This window comes from Cibotium barometz, chromosome 65 (assembly GCF_041138505.1).
Source record: "Cibotium barometz isolate CiBa-2024 chromosome 65, ASM4113850v1, whole genome shotgun sequence".
NCBI lineage: Eukaryota > Viridiplantae > Streptophyta > Polypodiopsida > Cyatheales > Cibotiaceae > Cibotium > Cibotium barometz.
The window spans coordinates 5,994,703-6,011,467 of NC_141110.1; positions in this window are offsets into that span (position 1 = coordinate 5,994,703).

Below are 16,765 nucleotides of genomic sequence, written 5' to 3' on the forward strand. Positions count from 1 at the left end.
GGACTTACTTCATCTATCGTAATAACAGAAATTGAGTCTCGGTTTACGGATCCATCAGTCCAGCCTAACCCCATCCGATCCCATGGGTTAGCCAACCGCCCAACCACTGTAGTGATGGGATCCAATTTGGAATTTGGTTAAGTTTTGTCCCGGGTACCAAGGAAGAGAGTTCCAAGGCCCCCTAGCCGGAAGTTCATGCAACATAAAATTAGGCACACCACTTACACACCCACTTACACACCCAATATGAAATTGCCTTTTTCTTATCATCAGCTAACTTTAAAACAATCCTTTAATGAAACCATAGTACCACTGATCACAATCTTCCAATTTATCCGGTTGATCCTCAAATTTCCCATCATTCCTTGATCAGAGTATCTATGGCATCATTGGCAACTAGAACGCTCACCACCTGTCCACTCAGAGGCCGTTTCCATAGTTCCTAGCCCATAATACTCGGCAATATAATCACTTATCAAGATGGACTCTCGTTGAAGATCAGCAAGATCAACCAACAGATCCATATAAAAGAGCCATAGACTCATCCGTTGAGGACCAGCAAGGTCAGTCAACCAGATCCATGCCCGGTTTCACAAAACAACTCTTACTCCTTGTTCCAATATCTTCCTCGACGCACGCGTGGGTATTCTAGGTGACCCAGAGCCCGAGCACCGTATGGTCAGCACCCTCTAGGATCCTTCGCAGGTGACCTAGCGCTTCACTCATAGGCCGCTTCCTTGGTCCCTCATCCACCGTACCGGAAGCTCACCATTTTAATCGAACCGAGGCTGGTCAAGACCTCGGTCGACCTTGCTACGCGAGACGTCCTCCATTGACTCTCCGTCAGCAGTTGCAACTTTATCAGTTAGGTCTCCACGACCTTAATCACAAGACGGTCAAAATGCTTCCCCAGCATTCTTGACATAAAACAACCATTTACAAACAGCATTTACAAACAGTTTACAAATACAGTTTCTATATTAACTCTCATTTTTCCACATTATCCCTCATTAATCCACATTACTTATTCCACATTCCATGTATATGTGTACTCATCCAATCACCTCCTTTTCCATCTCTTCACTTCAGATTCCTTCACATCACATATCATATATTCACATCCATATCCACATCCATACATCCACATCCACATCCACATTCACATCCATACATCCACATCTACATGCTTATCTCCATTTTCACATCCTCATTTATACATCCACATCCCATATCCACATTCATACATACACATCCATATCCACATCCACATCCACATCCACATTCACATCCATGCATCCACATCTACATGCTTACCTCCATTTTCACATCCTCATTTATACATCCACATCCCATATCCACATTCATACATACACATCCATACATCCACATCTACACCCACATACATACATACATCCACATCCACATTCCACATTCACATCTATACATCCACATCTACATTCACATTCACATACATCCACATCCACATTCCCATACATCCACATTCCACATTCACATCTACATTCACATTCACATACATGCATCCACATCTACATGCTTATCTCCATTTTCACATCCTCATTTATACATCCACATCCCATATCCACATTCATACATACACATCCATACATCCACATCTGCACCCACATACATACATACATCCACATCCACATTCCACATTCACATCTATACATCCACATCTACATTCACATTCACATACATCCACATCCACATTCCCATACATCCACATCTATACATCCACATTCCACATTCACATCTACATTCACATTCACATACATGCATCCACATCTACATGCTTACCTCCATTTTCACATCATCATTTATACATCCACATCCCATATCCACATTCATACATACACATCCATACATCCACATCTACATCCACATACATACATACATCCACATCCACATTCCACATTCACATCTATACATCCACATCTACATTCACATTCACATACATCCACATCCACATTCCCATACATCCACATCTATACATCCACATTCCACATTCACATCTAAATTCATTTTCACATACATCCACATCCCCATTCCCATTCACATCTATACATCCACATCTACATCCACATACATACATACATTTTCACATTCCCATTTATATAACCCTATATACCTTCACATCTAATCTTTTACATCACATCCATTATCGCCCTATCACAACCCATATACATCTTATCCTATCACATACACTTCTTACCTCATCCCCCCATACACATCTTAATTCATCTTATCACATCCTAACTTATTTCATAAGCATCTTATCACCTCTTATCACACCTCTTATCACATCCTATCACTTTCCATACGCATCTTATCAATTCTTATCACATCTCATACACCTCTTATCACATCTTATCACATTTCATATCTTTTTTTTTAAAAAAAAGAGAATTCTTTTATTTGATATAAGATTTCTCTACACATTTATTTATACATAAATTCCATTTAAGGAGACTAACACTTTCGAAATTAAAATCAATCTTTTATGCATCTTCTTATGCATGATTTCAATTTGGTAGGAAATTATACTTTTAGAATAAAAGAATTTCTCTTATGCATCTAAGTTAAGCAAAAAATCCATTTATGAGGAAAATCGTACTTTTAGTATAAAAAGAATATCTTTTATGCATACCTATATGCATGAAATCCAATATGATAAAAGTAACACTTTTGATATAAAAATTTTTCCTTTATGCATACTTCTATGCATGAAAATTAAGAATGATAAAAGTAACACTTTTGATATAAAAATTTTCCTTTATGCATACTTCTATGCGTGAAAATTAAAAATGATAAAAGTAACACTTTAGATATAAAAATTTTCTTTTATGCATACTTTTATGTATGAAATAAAAATGATAAAAGTAACACTTTTGATATAAAAATTTATCCATTATGCATACTTCTATGCATGAAAATAAAAATGGTAAAAATAACACTTTTGATATAAAAATTTATCCTTTATGCATAATATTAAAATTCAATTTCTCCATGATTATAATGAAATTCTTTCAATTAATCTAGGATGATGATTCCTAGAATATGGTAGGAAGTCCTCTTTTTATGCTTTGAATGAAAAGTTTTTATGCATAATTTTTATAAAAATTTTGCCATAGCTCCGCTGCTATGACTGATAAATCTCAATTTTTCTAAGGGATAAAGCTTATCATTAAGGAAATAATTAAAATGATTCTCTAATTGGATCCTTAATCCATAATGGATTGAATCATCAATATACATAAACTAAAAGCATAAGAAAAAGCCATTAATTTGGCCTCAAGCATAGCTTAATCTTGGGTTAAGGAAAAGCTTTATGAAAAGCTTGATTTGGATTGAGAATGGGTCATGAGTATGACCATTTCTTGAGTGAGAGAGAGAATTTACATAAGAATCATTAGAATTTAAACATAAATAAAAAATTAACCTCAATAGCATTTATTAAATTATGTAACTCTTCACTACTATTCAAACTTCAATAGCATTTAAAAAAAACCATACCAATTAAACTTCTCAAGCTTGAGAGGGGTTGAGAAGAGAGAAACATTGAGAAATTATAGAAAGATGAATATTCACTAATTACCTTACAACTTGCTTGATTCTTTGTTCACGGTAGAGGCCCCCAACCAATCAATTGGTTAAGTATGTTGATGGAGCCACTAATGGGGATTGAAGAAAGAGGGAAGCTCCAAAAACTAGTGAATTATTAAATGAATTCACAGTTCTTGGCTTAGGTGGAGTAGAGTAACGATGCATAAACACTATATATTTTTCAACAAGGGTGAGGCTTCTATTTATAGGAAAAATTGAGCTCCTAACCAAACAAACTGATTCTAGAATTTTCTAAATCAGTTTGGTCAATATTTGACCATTTTTAGGTCAGTTAAGCTAATTTTTTGGAACTAGACTTGAATGAGGAGAGAGGAGAGATGAAATATCTCAATTTTTATGAGTTTAAAACTCATTCAAGCATGTGAAATATGCACCTCCTTTAAAGAACTCCCCTTCCTTACATATGTCATACTTTTAATATTGCTCATAATTTTTTACTAATAAACCTTGTACATTTTCAACTCTTCATCTTATGTGAAATATGCACCTCCTTTAAAGAACTCCCCTTCCTTACATATGTCATACTTTTAATATTGCTCATAATTTTTTACTAATAAACCTTGTACATTTTCAACTCTTCATCTTATGTGAAATATGCACCTCCTTTAAAGAACTCCCCTTCCTTACATATGTCATACTTTTAATATTGCTCATAATTTTTTACTAATAAACCTTGTACATTTTCAACTCTTCATCTTATGTGAAATATGCACCTCCTTTAAAGAACTCCCCTTCCTTACATATGTCATACTTTTAATATTGCTCATAATTTTTTTACTAATAAACCTTGTACATTTTCAACTCTTCATCTTATGTGAGCATTTACTCATTTTTGGGTATCTTCTTTTTCAAATTGGATTTATCTCCTCCCTACACATTTTTGGGTATCTTCTTTTTCAAATTGGATTTATCTCCTCCCTACACATGGATTGATGCTATTGGTCCATAGGAACCTTAATTGGACCATAATCCAAAAATTTCTGAAAATCTAGACCCTTAGACTAAGGTCCTTTATACACATTTCCAATTAATTCCAATTGCACATTGGAAAGTTCTTTTTGAATTTCTGTTTCAGGGAAACTTATTTTAATAAGATGAGATAATTTTCTATCCAAAAATATTAAAAATCTGAATATTCTCTCTCTAGAATATTTTCTCTCTCTAGGTTAAAACAGTTAGAAACAAGTCTTTTATATTTCTGAAGAGGGATTGATTATAGAAGAAGATACTAGACATCAAAAAGGGGTTTGGGGGAGGAATCTTACATTCTACCCCACTTAAAAAACGCGAGATGTCCTCATCTCGCAACTTGTGATAATTTCGCAAGATTCACGAATATGAGACTTAGAGAAAAATTTTAATCAAGATTAACCACCAAGATAAGTCTTAAAGAGAGCAAGATTCAAAATACGAACAAGATTTAAACTTTATTCATTCTCGGAACTTATACAATAAAGATAGAGGAACTCTTTACACTTCCATAAGCCCGTCCATCATATGGTCACAAAAGTAGTCCTCACAAGCTGCACAAGTATAAGGTAACTCATCTATGGGAATGATTCTGTGGGTTATTGCTGCGCCTATCTCAGTGGTATGAGGTGTTCTAACAAAAGGACCTCTGAGAGGCAAGCCAAAAACGGGGTAAAGGCATATCTTCTCATGAGGAAGAAAACACGCCAGTAAGAAGACCCGCTCAGAAAACCCAGGATGTCTTGATCTCATGACGCAGTAGTATCGAGGACCCAAACCCAAGGCTTCGATAACCATGGCCAAGTGGACATTGTTACGAAAATGTTGCTGACCCCAGGGTGTTACCCTAGTTATGTCTTGATATGTCCGCCATTTGGTCTGCGCTACAGAAGTTCCCAAGTGAGGGAAAAGTGAGCGCTCATACTGTTCTATAAAATCCTTCTTCACAGACTCACTTGCGTCTTGAAGGTGAGGAATCATTATGGATAAAACTAGTTCTTGTTGCCAAGCCATGAAGGAGATTAAGAAAGAGAGGAGATCGATGGAAGTAAGATTACTGCTGTGAGCGACAGGTAAAAAGTTACGACTTATATAAAGGAAGGAGTTAGCGTAACTTAGAAGCCAACGGTATCTTGTCACTGAAGTTTTATTGTCTTTCCTTGATTTGGGTTTGGCACATATTTCTATGAAATACATTAAGAACTTTGAGATGAGGAGGTAAAAGAAGCTTGTAAGCTAAGTCACCTACTTTCATTAATTCAGATATAAGGCTCACAATATTTGGGGGATAAGTTCTTATACTCCCCAAGAGATAAAGAACTTCTTTTGGGCCGTACTCGAATGAAAACCAAAACCTTGGTATCCAAAACACCGATTTTCACTTCTGAACTCATTGTTCTGAATCCTTAAAACAGCGTGACTCCTGAGAAGTATTCTAGGAAAAGGGTCTTCCTTTTTTTTTAAAACAGAATCTTTCTTTTATTTTAGAGAGGGACTAATTATAAGATCAAAAAGGGAGATTCTTACTCCTGTATACCTCGAAGGCTGGGGAGGAATCTTACATTCTACCCCACTTAAAAAAGTGCGAGATGTCCTCATCTCGCCAAGTAGAGGACAACTCTTTTTCTTAAGATCCAATTTATTCTAGGGTTCCTTATATTCTAGTCAACCCAACAGAATACGGGGATAAATATCCCTTATATAGAACTCATCATTAAATAAATTCATTTCAGATCATATCATTCATATCTTTAACACGATAATGGTCCATCAGATCGAAAATTTTTCTTTCTGAACATTCCTCCACGGGAATTTCAGTCAAGCAAGTTTTCAATTTGTCATCCCTTAACTTGATATACCGAGTCAAGTGTTAACAGTAGCACTTTGACAGCACAATCCACTAATCTCATAGTGATTTGCTGAAATCATTATCATCATTTATCATTACAGGGACTCGTCCCATTCATCCTCATTGCGGTTTTGCTCAGGTTATTATATTTCAACTAAATTTCAAAAATCATCATTTTTCAATCAGAATCCCAATCAATTCATCAGTTCCCAAACAGAATTAAAAATCATATCAACCACATTCAAATTCATCATCTGGATAGCATTAATGCTTATAATTTCAAGTCCTAGATTTACTCGTATATACTGTCAGTAAAGAGCTGCAGTTATACTCTCGGTATATACGGATAGTCATGGCCCTTGGAATTATAAGGTAAATACCATCATGTCTAGGCCTCAAGCAAGTCAGGGATTCTATATAATTGCGGTACTTCCATCTGAAGACCCAATTACCAAATTACGAATTTCAGTTTGAATATCAAATTGTATGAATTATATCACACAATTACAACCTTTTTGTGTTTCTTGATAAATTTCTGACCTATTTGTCTTCTCAATTGATCTTTATTAACCAAACGCTCTGATACCAACTGTAAGATCCCCCTGTTCCCACCGAGCAACGGATTCGGGTACTAGCAGCAGAAGTAGCACTTCTCGCACGGGACAGGGGTCCCACATTCAGGGCCTCGTCCACGGATATCCGGACAAGAGACTATTCCGTCGGTTTTTCCAAAACCGAACCCAGAAAAAACTTCCCTTACCCGGAAAGCACGGGCGATTCCACCAGGATAATTTTTTACTCTAACGTAGTCAAGATCATTACTGATCACGCTGATCCAACTGCACCTATAAAGATACTCGGTCGGATCAAGGAAGAAACTTGCACTTGGATCATTGGGATCAACGCTTTTTTCCCCATCAAGAGGCACAGCCGTTGATTCCTATCCATAGAACAATTACTATCTGGGACTTACTTCATCTATCGTAATAACAGAAATTGAGTCTTGGTTTACGGATCCATCAGTCCGATCCCATGGGTTAGCCAACCGCCCAACCACTGTAGTGATGGGATCCAATTTGGAATTTGGTTAAGTTTTGTCCCGGGTACCAAGGAAGAGAGTTCCAAGGCCCCCTAGCCGGAAGTTCATGCAACATAAAATTAGGCACACCACTTACACACCCAATATGAAATTGCCTTTTTCTTATCATCAGCTAACTTTAAAACAATCCTTTAATGAAACCATAGTACCACTGATCACAATCTTCCAATTTATCCGGTTGATCCTCAAATTTTCCATCATTCCTTGATCAGAGTATCTATGGCATCATTGGCAACTAGAACGCTCACCACCTGTCCACTCAGAGGCCGTTTCCATAGTTCCTAGCCCATAATACTCGGCAATATAATCACTTATCAAGATGGACTCTCGTTGAAGATCAGCAAGATCAACCAACAGATCCATATAAAAGAGCCATGGACTCATCCGTTGAGGACCAGCAAGGTCAGTCAACCAGATCCATGCCCGGTTTCACAAAACAACTCTTACTCCTTGTTCCAATATCTTCCTCGACGCACGCGTGGGTATTCTAGGCGACCCAGAGCCCGAGCACCGTATGGTCAGCACCCTCTAGGATCCTTCGCAGGTGACCTAGCGCTTCACTCATAGGCCGCTTCCTTGGTCCCTCATCCACCGTACCGGAAGCTCACCATTTTAATCGAACCGAGGCTGGTCAAGACCTCGGTCGACCTTGCTACGCGAGACGTCCTCCATTGACTCTCCGTCAGCAGTTGCAACTTTATCAGTTAGGTCTCCACGACCTTAATCACAAGACGGTCAAAATGCTTCCCCAGCATTCTTGACATAAAACAACCATTTACAAACAGCATTTACAAACAGTTTACAAATACAGTTTCTATATTAACTCTCATTTTTCCACATTATCCCTCATTAATCCACATTACTTATTCCACATTCCATGTATATGTGTACTCATCCAATCACCTCCTTTTCCATCTCTTCACTTCAGATTCCTTCACATCACATATCATATATTCACATCCATATCCACATCCATACATCCACATCCACATCCACATTCACATCCATACATCCACATCTACATGCTTATCTCCATTTTCACATCCTCATTTATACATCCACATCCCATATCCACATTCATACATACACATCCATATCCACATCCACATCCACATCCACATTCACATCCATGCATCCACATCTACATGCTTACCTCCATTTTCACATCCTCATTTATACATCCACATCCCATATCCACATTCATACATACACATCCATACATCCACATCTACACCCACATACATACATACATCCACATCCACATTCCACATTCACATCTATACATCCACATCTACATTCACATTCACATACATCCACATCCACATTCCCATACATCCACATCTATACATCCACATTCCACATTCACATCTACATTCACATTCACATACATGCATCCACATCTACATGCTTATCTCCATTTTCACATCCTCATTTATACATCCACATCCCATATCCACATTCATACATACACATCCATACATCCACATCTGCACCCACATACATACATACATCCACATCCACATTCCACATTCACATCTATACATCCACATCTACATTCACATTCACATACATCCACATACACATTCCCATGCATCCACATCTATACATCCACATTCCACATTCACATCTACATTCACATTCACATACATGCATCCACATCTACATGCTTACCTCCATTTTCACATCATCATTTATACATCCACATCCCATATCCACATTCATACATACACATCCATACATCCACATCTACATCCACATACATACATACATCCACATCCACATTCCACATTCACATCTATACATCCACATCTACATTCACATTCACATACATCCACATCCACATTCCCATACATCCACATTCCACATTCACATCTACATTCATTTTCACATACATCCACATCCCCATTCCCATTCACATCTATACATCCACATCTACATCCACATACATACATACATTTTCACATTCCCATTTATATAACCCTATATACCTTCACATCTAATCTTTTACATCACATCCATTATCGCCCTATCACAACCCATATACATCTTATCCTATCACATACACTTCTTACCTCATCCCCCCATACACATCTTAATTCATCTTATCACATCCTAACTTATTTCATAAGCATCTTATCACCTCTTATCACACCTCTTATCACATCCTATCACTTTCCATACGCATCTTATCAATTCTTATCACATCTCATACACCTCTTATCACATCTTATCACATTTCATATCTTTTTAAAAAAAAAAAAGAGAATTCTTTTATTTGATATAAGATTTCTCTACACATTTATTTATACATAAATTCCATTTAAGGAGACTAACACTTTCGAAATTAAAATCAATCTTTTATGCATCTTCTTATGCATGATTTCAATTTGGTAGGGAATTATACTTTTAGAATAAAAGAATTTCTCTTATGCATCTAAGTTAAGCATAAAATCCATTTATGAGGAAAATCATACTTTTTGTATAAAAAGAATATCTTTTATGCATACCTATATGCATGAAATCCAATATGATAAAAGTAACACTTTTGATATAAAAATTTTTCCTTTATGCATACTTCTATGCATGAAAATTAAGAATGATAAAAGTAACACTTTTGATATAAAAATTTTCCTTTATGCATACTTCTATGCGTGAAAATTAAAAATGATAAAAGTAACACTTTAGATATAAAAATTTTCTTTTATGCATACTTTTATGTATGAAATAAAAATGATAAAAGTAACACTTTTGATATAAAAATTTATCCATTATGCATACTTCTATGCATGAAAATAAAAATGGTAAAAATAACACTTTTGATAGAAAAATTTATCCTTTATGCATAATATTAAAATTCAATTTCTCCATGATTATAATGAAATTCTTTCAATTAATCTAGGATGATGATTCCTAGAATATGGTAGGAAGTCCTCTTTTTATGCTTTGAATGAAAATTTTTTATGCATAATTTTTATAAAAATTTTGCCATAGCTCCGCTGCTATGACTGATAAATCTCAATTTTTCTAAGGGATAAAGCTTATCATTAAGAAAATAATTAAAATGATTCTCTAATTGGATCCTTAATCCATAATGGATTGAATCATCAATATACATAAACTAAAAGCATAAGAAAAAGCCATTAATTTGGCCTCAAGCATAGCTTAATCTTGGGTTAAGGAAAAGCTTTATGAAAAGCTTGATTTGGATTGAGAATGGGTCATGAGTATGACCATTTCTTGAGTGAGAGAGAGAATTTACATAAGAATCATTAGAATTTAAACATAAATAAAAAATTAACTTCAATAGCATTTATTAAATTATGTAACTCTTCACTACTATTCAAACTTCAATAGCATTTAAAAAAAACCATACCAATTAAACTTCTCAAGCTTGAGAGGGGTTGAGAAGAGAGAAACATTGAGAAATTATAGAAAGATGAATATTCACTAATTACCTTACAACTTGCTTGATTCTTTGTTCACGGTAGAGGCCCCCAACCAATCAATTGGTTAAGTATGTTGATGGAGCCACTAATGGGGATTGAAGAAAGAGGGAAGCTCCAAAAACTAGTGAATTATTAAATGAATTCATAGTTCTTGGCTTAGGTGGAGTAGAGTAACGATGCATAAACACTATATATTTTTCAACAAGGGTGAGGCTTCTATTTATAGGAAAAATTGAGCTCCTAACCAAACAAACTGATTCTAGAATTTTCTAAATCAGTTTGGTCAATATTTGACCATTTTTAGGTCAGTTAAGCTAATTTTTTGGAACTAGACTTGAATGAGGAGAGAGGAGAGATGAAATATCTCAATTTTTATGAGTTTAAAACTCATTCAAGCATGTGAAATATGCACCTCCTTTAAAGAACTCCCCTTCCTTACATATGTCATACTTTTAATATTGCTCATAATTTTTTACTAATAAACCTTGTACATTTTCAACTCTTCATCTTATGTGAAATATGCACCTCCTTTAAAGAACTCCCCTTCCTTACATATGTCATACTTTTAATATTGCTCATAATTTTTTACTAATAAACCTTGTACATTTTCAACTCTTCATCTTATGTGAAATATGCACCTCCTTTAAAGAACTCCCCTTCCTTACATATGTCATACTTTTAATATTGCTCATAATTTTTTACTAATAAACCTTGTACATTTTCAACTCTTCATCTTATGTGAAATATGCACCTCCTTTAAAGAACTCCCCTTCCTTACATATGTCATACTTTTAATATTGCTCATAATTTTTTTACTAATAAACCTTGTACATTTTCAACTCTTCATCTTATGTGAGCATTTACTCATTTTTGGGTATCTTCTTTTTCAAATTGGATTTATCTCCTCCCTACACATTTTTGGGTATCTTCTTTTTCAAATTGGATTTATCTCCTCCCTACACATGGATTGATGCTATTGGTACATAGGAACCTTAATTGGACCATAATCCAAAAATTTCTGAAAATCTAGACCCTTAGACTAAGGTCCTTTATACACATTTCCAATTAATTCCAATTGCACATTGGAAAGTTCTTTTTGAATTTCTGTTTCAGGGAAACTTATTTTAATAAGATGAGATAATTTTCTATCCAAAAATATTAAAAATCTGAATATTCTCTCTCTAGAATATTTTCTCTCTCTAGGTTAAAACAGTTAGAAACAAGTCTTTTATATTTCTGAAGAGGGATTGATTATAGAAGAAGATACTAGACATCAAAAAGGGGTTTGGGGGAGGAATCTTACAGTCCTTATAAAAAGCCCACTGTCACAATCATTTACAAAAGTACTACCAGAGAAGGACAAGGACGGAGACAAACGCATAAAGGAAAGAGACAATAGCATAAACAAATGGAAGGAAAGAGACAGGACAAAGGACAAACTGACTCACCTCTGAAAAAGTGAGTCTTCTTTTTGGCTGGTTTCCTTCACCCGTGTGTGCTCCTTGTCTGCTCCTTGCACTTAGGTTTAGTGCTCTGTTGGAAGAGGCGGCAACGAAGGAGGGCAAATCTTAGTTTGAAAATGTTTATTTGGAGAAGGCGCGTTATTTTTAGGTATGGATAGGTCGTCACGTTGCGTGGACAAAAATAAAGGCTGATAATGTGTACATACGTGTGCGTGGCATGTGTGAAGAGTTTGGTTTTGAGGGAGTTACACCAGGTGTACAGAGTAGATGGTTTTGATGTGAGCATGTAACAGGCCTGTCCGGACGTAGTCTACTAGAGGTCCGCCATGGAGATGAAATCAGCTCCTCGATCGTGTGTATGCGTCCAAAATTAAATGGCATTGGAAAGTTGCATCTTGAGAAGGTATGGAGACATGGGCAATTAAAGTGAAAGGGGCCAATGTTGTCTTTAAATCGGTGTGAAATGGAGGTGTGAGAGTGGCCATCCATTAGGAGAGGAGCAAAAAATAAATAAATAATCAACATGGCCGCCAATCTTTAGGCCACATGGCTGCTTATTTTATTGCCAACGTAGCTGCCAGCCAGTGCTTTGGAAGGTTGGCAAAGGAGTGAAGTCGGCGGGACGTGTGGGAGAACAGAGCCGTTTTTAGAACCGGGAGCGCAAGACAGGGTGGGGGGCCTTTAGTTTTTTGTGGTGAAGCATGCACAGGCGCAGAGAAGAGCTTGGGTTGGCTATAGCTGAGTAGAGCCTGGGCGAGCAACTGTGGACCGCCTGCAAGGAAAAAGCCACCCTTGGAGCTGACAGTGAGTCGTGTGGGCTGGTGCGCTAGCAAGAAGCACCCTGGTGATGCTACCCGTTGAAGGTTTTCGCCTTGTGCTACGAAGCTTAAAAGGGTGATTTGGCAGAGCTGCAGCAGCAGCGAGGGAAGGCATTGATAGGTGAGAGGGCTGCCGGCTGTGGAAGGCGATCTTGGCTCATTTTTTTTTAGGCAGAGAAACTGGACGTGCTAGGAGGTGTTTGCTGCATGGTCGACGGTGGCTGGATACGTCAGCAAACAGAGGGCGTCAACGAAAATAAGGAGAGGGAGGGGTGGCGGGCGCAGGTGATAGGTGGGAGTTTTGGTTTTTGAAGTTGGCGCAGCCACTGATGAGAGAAGGAGAGAGAGTTGGGTTTGTTGCTGTGAAGCTGATGGCGGCTGGTAGCTAAAAAGAGGAAGTCTTAGCTAAGGGTTGTTTTGGACTGGCTGTTGGGTAGACAACAGAGAGGTGGTGTCGTGTTGGGTTGTGAGTTGGTTTTTGGTGTTGGTGCTGTGGCTTGGACTGGATGTTGGACTGGCTGCAGGTGTTGATAACGATTGGAGGGATGCTTCTCTGGTGAGGTGTGGTTAGCAACCAGAGAGAGGGAGGTTCAGAGGTGTAGCTGTGGTCTTGCTTTGGGAACTGGCAGTGTGTTGGTGGTGTAGGAGAGAGTGGTTTCTCTGGTGAATTATCCTCTTCTGGAGACCCAGGCCAGAGTTGTAAATTCTCTTGATTAGCTGTGGTTGGTGTTTGGTGATGCCAGAGAGTTTTTTTGTTTCTTTGTTTGTTTGGGTACAACTTGTGACAGCTAGATCTAAAATATAAATCTTGTTCATGCTCGTGGGCCTGGTTTTCTGGTGTGTTTTTTATATGTGTGTGGAAGTGTGGCACCCTATAAAGGCGTAAACAGCTTTACCGCTTCCATGCCATCACTTTTTGGTGCCTCCACAGAGGAGTAGATTTCCTCTGGTTTGTGAAAGAAGACAGGGGTTGTGTGAAGAAAGATTTGGGAAATGGCTCAAGATTTTCCAGAGTATTGGGGATTACCACAGGAGAGTGCAATTAGGTTTCTGGAGAAGATGGAATTTACAGCCTTGATGAAAGACAGGGCAACCCCGGAGATCCTCTCTCAGATTTTGACTTATTGCTTGCAGGGTGATGCAAAAACATGGCTACAGATATTTGTGACTACACACAGGAACATTCATCAACAAGATCCTAAGTACCGTGTAGTCAGAGTTGCATTTTTGGCACAGGTTGCCCGTGTGAGGAGTCCAAATGAAGTATGGAAGGAGTTGTGTAACATTCAGCAGAAGGACGGTCAGGATGTGGATCAGGGTGGTTGCAAGATCAGGGTGCCTAGTTTTGTCCACTCAGGCCCCCTGTAAACAGTAAAAAAAACAGGCATTTGTTTACCTTTAGTAGCTAATCTCTCCTAGTAAATGAAGGAATTTTGTTTCAAGTTCTTTTGTTGGAACATCATATTCAAAGTTGGAAATATAGTTGCATAATTTGATTAAGCATTAGATAGTCAAAAGTACTCATTTTCTTAGGTACAAAGTCAATGTATACACCCTATCCCAAATTTGAACTGATTCCATAAAATGCTAATATCTTTTACATATAAACTCATATGAGATTCCCACTTTGTACCTTAGATCTTTACATAATATGGAGCTTAACTTGTTTTTTCAAGAAAATTTTAAGATATCTACTATTTTCTTTAAATATTTCAAGGTCTTTAAAGTGTTATAATATATGCCACTTTTGTACCCACAATAGCTACCACTGAAAATCCTCAATCTTGTAGATCAAAAGAGTGGGTAGAGACTGAGACATTAGTAGAATGTGGTGGTTAGTAAAACTTAAAAATCCAATGGTTGGATTTTTAATGATCTCTTTTTTAAAATTCTTCCAGACTATCAGAAGGCCTACAAATATTAATAATCTAATTAGTAAAATTTTATTTTTGATGTGAATCATCTAAAACTTATAGGGACTAGTGTACTTGTAATGGTGCATCTATGGAAAAATAAATTGGATCACTCTAAGTATGGAAAGATCATTTGTTTATCATTTCATCATATTTTTGATTAATTTTGATTAATTAGACTAATTTATATTAATTTAAGTTATATTGGGTTAATTTAAGGACAAGCATATTTCTATTATCTACTTGATCTAATTTTAAGTACCTTGCCTCCCAAAATTTACTCTCCAAGCATTGTCCCAGTCTAGCATAAACTGGATAAAACTGGACACCCTGATCTTGCAACAACCCATCAGTATCTGATAGAGTTTGGTAGACTGTGGAGTCTATGGTGTGAGGCTTTGATTCCTGAAGTACCCCCACAGATGATAAAGAGAGACCGGTTTGTGGCTGGTCTGGAGCCAACCCTCCGTTTGAAGGTGGAGCTGAAGAACCTGGATAGCTTTGAGGAGGCTGTCAGAGTAGCTCGAGAGAAGGAGTGGAAGGTGAAGCATCTGAGGCAGATGGGAATACAGGAAGAGCCGAAGAAGTTTGTGAAGATGCCAGAGATTGAGAGTATACATCCTGAAAGGGAAGCTGCTGTTGTTCCTGAATAGGAGGACACATTGAAGAGGGACATACATGATGCAGTGGAGCTCATGAAGTCTCTAAGTTTGAATTGGATGGAAGCAGGTGGAAAGGGAAGAAGCCGAGGTGCACCAAATAATAGAAGAGACAATATGTCAACATGTGAAGGGAATATGGGAGGAACAGGGAGAGGACGGGGCTACTATTTAAGCAATGTCCAATGCTCGAACTGTGGGGAGCGGGGACATTTCAGCCCTCAATGCGACAAACCGCCCAGAGTAGGTGGTGGAATGTATCCTCTGATGCAGAGGACTAATGATAGATCGGGGGATCATAGTGTCGAAGTAAAAGATCCAAATCAACCCTCTACCAGTGGAGTTAAATGGGAGGATAAAGGAAAGGGACCGGCTCTCAGCTTGATAGGAGTGGAGACCATTCTAGAGATTATGCCTGTAGCAAAGAGGACAAGGAGTACAATGGCAGAACCTGAACCATCTTCTAAGAAAGGTAAACATGTCCAATTTGATATAAGTCCTCAACCAGAGAAGAAGAAGAGGAAGCCAAGAAGACATTATAAAACTTCAGATTTGCATATTGGTCAAGGTCAGGAGGAGTATACATTGATGGGAGATTTAAAGGGAAGGGTAGCCAATATAACTTTTTCCCAATTGCTTGGATTGTGTCCGAAGCTTAAGAGAGAGTGGAAGAAGTTGGCAAATCCGAGGAAAGTAAATGAGCAGGAGCCCACACAAGACGAAATGGAGCTGATGTCTGTGGAAGACCTTCCTGATATTTGTCCATCAGTTGATGATTGGTGTGGAAGTGTGAGTGTTGGAGAAGCATATGTTGATGGCGGTGCACAAATCAGTGTAATGACTCAGTCCTGCATGGAGAGATTGGGGTTAAAACTGAATGCTAGTTCAGATTTTAGACTCCGTT